The 7,857-nt window shown below is 42.4% G+C and overlaps 1 long non-coding RNA gene across 1 annotated transcript; it reads left to right on the forward strand.

The window, feature by feature from the left end:
• Positions 1–4,156: 4,156 nt before the first annotated feature.
• Positions 4,157–7,021, forward strand: LOC119348460. Its single transcript, XR_005168959.1, has 3 exons — positions 4,157–4,302; positions 4,748–4,841; positions 6,940–7,021. It is a non-coding gene; the product is annotated as an uncharacterized LOC119348460 (long non-coding RNA).
• Positions 7,022–7,857: the final 836 nt, after the last annotated feature.

A 7,857-nucleotide genomic window follows, 5' to 3' on the forward strand; every position in this document is an offset into this window, starting at 1 on the left:
CGACAAGCTGCTCCTCCTCACCAACATCCCCTATCACACAGCAGCCATCTTCCTCCTCACCAACGTCCCCTCTCACGCAGTAGCCATGTATGTACACTTCTCTTCATTTCTCCTGCCCATCCAAGCTCATCTCCTCTTCTTTCTTCTCTGATCTCTGAAGATCTCTTATTCTCATCTCCCCAGATTGCTTTGAGTAGCTACAACGTATCCGTATTGGCACTTTTTTTGAAATGACGAATTTACGTATCCGTATTGGCCCGATACTGATACCCGTATCCGTATCGGTGCATTCGAGGAAAAGAGGGAGCTCGGGACAGCCTGAGTCTTCGTCTTCTATTGATAAACACAAGGCATTTTTGGCGCTGTGGAAGAGAAATGTTCCTGGTAAAGCTAAGATCCACTTCTGGAGGATTCTTCGTAATGGGCTAGCTGTGGGATCAGAACTGCATAGGCGACATATTAAGGCTGGTGTATTCTGTGTTGCTTGTGGTAGGGAAGAGACTATCTGTCATCGGTTCTGGTCTTGCCCTCACTCTGTTCTTTTCTGGAGTTTGCTTCGAAGGGAGAAAGGGATTGGGGTAGTCCTCCTGTGTGGATGGATTCACAAAGGGAATTGGCCAACTAGCTGTTGGCTTGGCTCACTGGAGCTCGGGATGATGAGCGGGAGGCTATGATCCAGTCGGTTTATGTTCTATGGCTCGCTAGGAATGAAGCACGTGATGGGATTCAGATTGCACCGCCCCATGAAATAATGGAGAGGGTTGTGCATCTTTTGCATGAGTGGAGAGGTATCCATCAGCCTACTGTTAAGGAGAGTGTTGTTCAGAGCAGGCCAAAGTGGGAGGTGCCGGAGGAGGGATGGATAAAGATTAACCCGGATGGCGCCGTGTCTAAATTCGGTGGCAAAGGTGGCGGTGGTGATGTGCTTCGAGATCATAATGGTGCGTTTATTGCCGGCCTCTCTCATCACTTCCCCCACATTTCTGAACCGGAGGCTACTGAGATACTAGCATGTAAGGAGGCACTGCAGGTAGCTATTAACCTGAACTTTGATCGAGTGCATGTTGAGCTGGACTGCAAATCTGTTGTGCACAAGATCAAGCTTGATCATCAGGATCTCTCCATGGCGGGTCCTTGGATTCGGTAAATTAAGCAGATGCTGAACTCTCGGGTGGATTTTAAGGTCTCGTGGGTTAGTAGATTAGCAAATGCAGCTGCGCATAAGTTAGCTAAGGTTGGAGTTGGGGATGAGTTGTGTAATATCTGGTATGGTGTTCCCCCAGAATGTATCTTGAATGTAATATCGGATGACATTCCGAGCTTTGGTTCTTAAATAAAGTAATGGTATCACCCCTAAAAAAACTATTTTTTTTCCCTGAGAAAGAAAGGGATAAGGCCATTTTCCTACTGGCCGGCCTTTTCATAATGGAGACTTTGCCAAACTGCAATCCCTTGTTTTGTTTGCCGGGAGCGGGCGGCCGAACTGGCCGGTTCTGCTCCCCTGACTTGTGTCCTCATGAAGATCACACAACAGGTTTTCCATTCAGGACATAGTCCCTTGCTGGTCATACATCATAATTCAATGATATCATATTCGCAGTCATGTTTATGAATATCTAGAGAAGAACAATGTAAGAAAAATCGCATACGTTTTCGCACACAACAGGACGCTGCTGCAACTATATCTCGAAACTGTTGAGATTGTACTAAAGGTGAAAAGCTTTGCTAATTGTTTAAGTCAACATGGGCATGTAGCTCAGATGGTAGAGCGCTCGCTTAGCATGCGAGAGGTATGGGGATCGATACCCCACTTCTCCAATTTCTATTTTTGTTTTTTGCAGATCTCAAATTCTCAATATTATTATATAATCTAAAAAAAATATCTACTTAACTTTTCCAGAACTCCAAAACTCCCCAAACATGCGCAAATTCCTTATATAAAAGGAAAATAAAAGTATGTGCTCCAATATTATTTTTTGTTTTTTGCAGATCTCAAATTCTCAAAATTATTATATACTGTAAAAAAACTATTTGACTTCACTTTTGCAGAACTCCAAAACTCCCCAAACATGCGCAAATTCCTTATATACATAAAAGGAAAATTAAAAGCATGCACACAATCTCTGCTGCAAACTAAGGCGGTGTGATAACATGCCAAAGAGTAAAATGTCAGCATCATAATTTTGTTAACCATCCGTACAATAGAAAAAGAAAGAGCAAAATGATATCCGGAGTAACAGTTACAACATTCCAGAAAGAAAGGAAAAAGAAACTCATCTATATGTTCAGCCCTAAGTGCAACCAAATTTATCCAGTCAACCAATCTCACCAATGCAAAAAAGAAAAGGATAAAAAAAATAGTTCCCCTACACCAACCCAAAATCTATGGTGCCATCTACCTTCCTTCCAATAGTGTGCGCACGCACACACACGTGTGTCAGAAATTCAAAATAGCTACCCGACTCGACGAAGCTCGGCTTACCAAAAAATTGCAAATAATATTTTAAAATCTAAAATAATATCGTGATTTTTTGTACATCAAACATATACGTGTTTGAACTATGTAATATTTTTAATGCATATTTTTATTCCTGTGTTACACAGAAAACAAATATGCTGATAATTGGACCTGCAATTTGCTATTGCGGGTCCGCTTTTTCTAGCGCAAAAATGAAGGTATTCTTTTATAAAATTAAATAATCTGTAACTCACCTACAAGATGCATATGTATTAAAAAAATAGAATATAGGCGTGTGTGCGCATGCGTTAAATATGCATTCATTTTGAAATTCCCCTAAGGCTGGTTGTAATGGGGAGTATCATATACTAGTATCATGCATATGATACTAGTGTATGATACTACCTTCCTAATGCTTAGTATCATATATTATTTTATTTATTGTCATGCATGACACATAGTGTCATAGCATTTATTATGATACGGTATCATGATATGATACTCAACTCTTTTTTTCTTTATTTAATTCTATGACACTTCATCAAAATTGCCTAGTTGGCATGCATGATACTAGCTACGATACTACCATTACAACCAGACTAAAAACACACGTCCTCTCCATCGTGGGCTTTCCAATGTCCAGGCCAGTTTTATGCTCTTCGTTCTCACTCTCAGGGCCTACACAAAAAGCATAACCCACGTCCCACACCTCATTCTTCTGGAAAAAAAAGCATCCCACATCGTAGGGCGAGATGAGCAGCCTCCGCCGCCGCCGCCCCTCGCCGGCGGCGGTGCCGCCGCTGGAGGACGAAAACCTCCTCTCCGAGATCCTCCTCCGCCTCCCCCATAGCCGTCCTCCCTCCCCCACGCCTCCCTCGTCTCCGATCCAGGCTTCTGCCGAAGGTTCCACCGCCGCCACCGCCGCAACCCTCCCCTCCTCGGTTTCTTCCAAGTAGACGACGGGCTCTCCTTCATGCCTTCCCTCAAGGCCCCGGATCGTGTCTCGCCCGAGCGCTTCTCCTTGCAACACGAAGATTTGGTCGACCGCTTCTTCTCCCTTGGATGCCGCCATGGCCTGGCACTCATCTACCTTCGCAAGCGTCTCCAGCTCCTTGTGTGGGACCCCGTCACCGGCGACCAGCACCACATTGCCGTCCCCCCGGGGTTCGACACGGAGACATCCCCAATCAGCGACGCGGTGTTTCGCTCTGCCGGAGACGTACAACACTTCCATCTGGCTTTGGTAGGGAGCAGTGAGAGACAAATTACGCAAGCAGTCGCCCGTGTTTACTCGTCGGAAACCGGTGTATGGGGCGACCTTATCACAACACCGCTTCAATCCGAGGATGCTGCCCATTTTCGCATTGCGGTTTCTATGATCAAGCCTGCTGTGCTGGTTGGGGGTTGTCTTTACTGGTTGCTTGATGGGAGCTTGGGTGGGATCCTTGAATTTGATATGGATCGGCAAAGACTAGCTGTGATACCTATGCCAGTAAATGACCTAAGGTTTTTCCACTTCTCGATGATACGGGCAGATGGTGGTGGATTTGGTCTCCTCGTTTTATCAGGCTTCAGTGCCCAATTCTGGAAGAGAAGGATCAATTGCGATGGTGTTGCTTCATGGGTGTTGGGAAGAACCATTGAAATTGACAAGCTACTTCACTGTGAACCAGATTCGAATGGGAGCCAATTAATACTAGGTTTTGCTGAGGACAATAACGTGGTTCTTTTTTGGACAGTTGATGGCCCTGTCATGTTACAGCTTGAGTCACTACAGTCTGAGAAAGTCTTGGGAACCAAAATCATGGCTCACTATCACTCATTTGAAAGTGTTTATACTACAGGTAATATCATGTTTTACATCATGGGTATAATAAAACCAAGTTAATTGTTGATAATTGTTTGAAGTAATACTGTGCACACACTTTCGTGTTAAGCTATCAATTTAGTAGTGGTATATTAGTTTTTTAATTGCGGCTTGATGAACTAGATTTTCAAAAGTGATGTGATTTGTGAAATTTTGTTTCATTTAGTTGATCTAAAGAGGGTCAGAGAATACCCTAAAGGATACCCATTTGCACCTCTACTGAGGAGCTAATAGTCCTAGTGTGCATCTTTCATTTTTACGATAATCAGATCCGGTTTCATTTATCTTTCTCTGGCGTTGTCTCCAAATTGATTTTTTTTCAAACTACAGCTGTGAGTTTATCTAAGTATCTTGATGCCTCCTCATGTCTGTTTGGCTTTTTGTTGGAATGTCCTTGGTTGTTTGACTTTGTATGCTTGCAGAAAGAGGAATTGGTGGTCCTGAAGCTGATCTTTTGCACAACACCTGAGATTCTTGTCCAGTTAGATATGCTATTGTGATTTACTGGTTACGCAGGTAAGCTTACCTTCTGCAAGCAGGTTGGGGCATTTGAACTCTTCTTAAACAAAATGTACGGCTTTCCTTTTTACTGCCACTCCTCAAGTAGAAGAGAGGACCCAGATTTTCTCTACAACACTTTGCTTAGATGTTGCCCACCTGGCAGTGGTGGAGCTTGAAAGAAATATGAGGGGCGAAGTTAAGCAGTGGTAGGCACAATATTTGGAGAATGGTTTTTTCATATTCTGGAGAAATCGACCATGCAAAACAAAATTACCTTCCATGAAGAAAAACATGATTTAGATTACCAAAATTGTAAATATACATTATTCTTGGCAACTTTAAATATCTCAAATAATTTGGACAAGTTAAAACATAATGAAATTTAAATTGCAAATTGCTAGATGATTGATTTTTATAGTCTAGTCTCTTAATTGCAGCAAAATATAATGTTTGCACTAGTGGAAGTGTATTTATTAAGTTAACAAGGAATGGATGCATCAGGCACGACAATGGCTGTGACTGAGCGAAACTGATTTTCACTTGTTAGGAATATGAACGAAATAGATCCCATACTGCCTTTTTCTCGCTAATCCCAGGCATGTCCAAGGATGTGCTAGAACTTATTTTGAGTGGACCGGTGGGGCAAGTGAAGCTGAACGCCAGGGCCTAACAGTCTTGGAGATGGTCCAGTGGCTGGCCACCTGTCACGCTTTCATGGCACACTGCATATTTGACAGTCTTTTCTCGACGCCCTGCTTCTTCATCCCTTCATTAGCAGCTCTCCATTCTCTTCCTCATGCCTTCACCCATCTACCTTCTCTTGTATTTGCTGATATTCTGCCCCCTCTCTATTGGATGTGCTCTTTCAGTTGCCTTCCCTGTCCATCCAACCGCCTCACTTTCAGCTAGCTCCTCCCTATTACTCTCCCAGTTCCTTCTGTTAGTGCAGGTTATTCTCCCTCTACTCCTCTAATGGCTGATGACTTAGGACCCTTCCCCTTTTGTGCATATGTTTGTGTCTGCTCATAGATGATAATGATGTCACATTAGTGGTAGCATAACTAAATACATCATCTTTCATGTGCTTCATGGATGCTCTTTTGTTTTACTTCTACCATTTTCTACATTGCATGTGATCATTTTGTATGGTTAAGGATATATCAAGTCCTACTGTAATTTGTACGTTCTTCCCTCTCGTTCCCTTCATACTTTCTTTATTCGTACGGGCTTATAGCTATGCCATTTGCACATTTTACACTGTTGATATTTGGGGTCATTATGGTACCTAGTGAAATAATGACTATTAGGATATTTATTCTAGTGTTAGCCTGTTTGCTTAAATATTTTCTCAGCATATCTCGCAATGTTTGTCTAATTGGAATATGTATGGGCGGCCTATTTTCTCATTATTTGGTCATATTCGATGTTCAATACTTCATATTAAACACATGACCAAAATGGCTGGATTCACCATAAATACTGCTTTAATCTTGAATTGCATTTTTACTTAACATTTATCATTATAAGTGGTGGCCAAAGTATTGTTTTGATGTTGTACGGATTAAAATAGAATGTCATATGTATTGTAGATTGAAGGAAGTGTATCTATTAATAAGACGATGCATGATCCCTTAATTGATTCTTCGACTGAATGAATCTAACTAAATTTGATTTGTTAGCAACTAGCTAGGTAAATCAGATGTTTCTCCTTTCCTATTCCATGAGCCCCTCATATGCCCATCATAACAAAAAATATTTTAAATGATTTGGTGAGCTAGGATCTTCGGAATTGGCCTCCTATGGAGTTCTTAAAGCCACTAATCTTTTAGCCTCTACTAACATCAAATGTAGCCAAAAAACTTGATGTTGGCGATGGAATTTCTAGGCGTGCCACTATTTTGCAAATCACCTATTGCTTCTCTTTGTTCGTATTGCTGGCATTGTGTTAATGCTGAGAGGATCCAAATTTGGAGATTTTGGTAGAAGTCCACAACACTAGTGTAGCGACGTTTACTGTTTGAGTCGTACAAAAATTGGGCGATATAACTTTAATAGATTTTGCATGAATGACTTGTACAGATTGGCTTGACTGATGAAATTGATTGCTCTGCAGGTGTCTGGAATTACAGTCCGGTGGCAGATGCAGAAACGGCTTTTTTGCTGTAGGTTCTTCCATTTTATATGCTGTGTTGGTGCTGGCATTATTCATTAGTCAACTAGCATGAAGACACGTTTCGCTTGTTTGTGTTGGCGCTGTCGGTTATCTCGCTTGCAAGCGTTTGAGGCAAGCCAAAGTCTTCTGTCCTGTGTTGTGTCTGGTCGAGATTGTAACTACTATTCTCTGATTAAGCTTTTGTCTCTCTTTTTTTCGTGTGTGCATGCGTGTACTTGGGTTTGTACTACATTAGATATAAATATGTATGTCGAAAAGATAGCAATGCTGCGGTGATGCTATAAGAGTTGAATTTGTGCCACATGATCGAACACACGTAGTTGTCAGGATCACATTACTCTTGGCGAATATAAGATTGCACCCCATTGTGTTGTTACCAGAATGCCCAGGATGTGAGCTGTGTAGAGTTTGCTGTGTGTGGCTCAGGATGCATAAAGTTTGTCTTCTGTTTCATTTCGCTGGAATTACATTCAGAAGGTTCTAAGCTGTCTGGAAGTAGTACTGTTGTACCCTCTCCAGCTCTAAACAATCCCTTGGCTGTGAAGTTGTTGCATGTGTTGGTGCAGAGGAACAAAACCGAATGCCTTTTGCAACAACAAAAAAAGAGGAAGTGGAAGAAAGAAAACCCGAATGCGTGCAGTGATGCATGTTCATCTCAGGAGCAGGAGAGTGCCGCCCATCTGACCCTGCATTTCCGCTGTTACATGAAGGACGTCAGGTCTGGCATTGATTTCAGAACTCTAACGCTAGAGTGTGCTCAATTGCTTCTTCGGCGTCCACAATCCGGGGGTGGTGGAGGAGGGTTTGCTCGGGCAGCGGCTCGCAGGGCAACAAGAAGAAAGATCTGAAATCAAATAA

This window comes from Triticum dicoccoides, unplaced genomic scaffold (genome assembly GCF_002162155.2).
Source record: "Triticum dicoccoides isolate Atlit2015 ecotype Zavitan unplaced genomic scaffold, WEW_v2.0 scaffold92878, whole genome shotgun sequence".
Lineage (NCBI taxonomy): Eukaryota > Viridiplantae > Streptophyta > Magnoliopsida > Poales > Poaceae > Triticum > Triticum dicoccoides.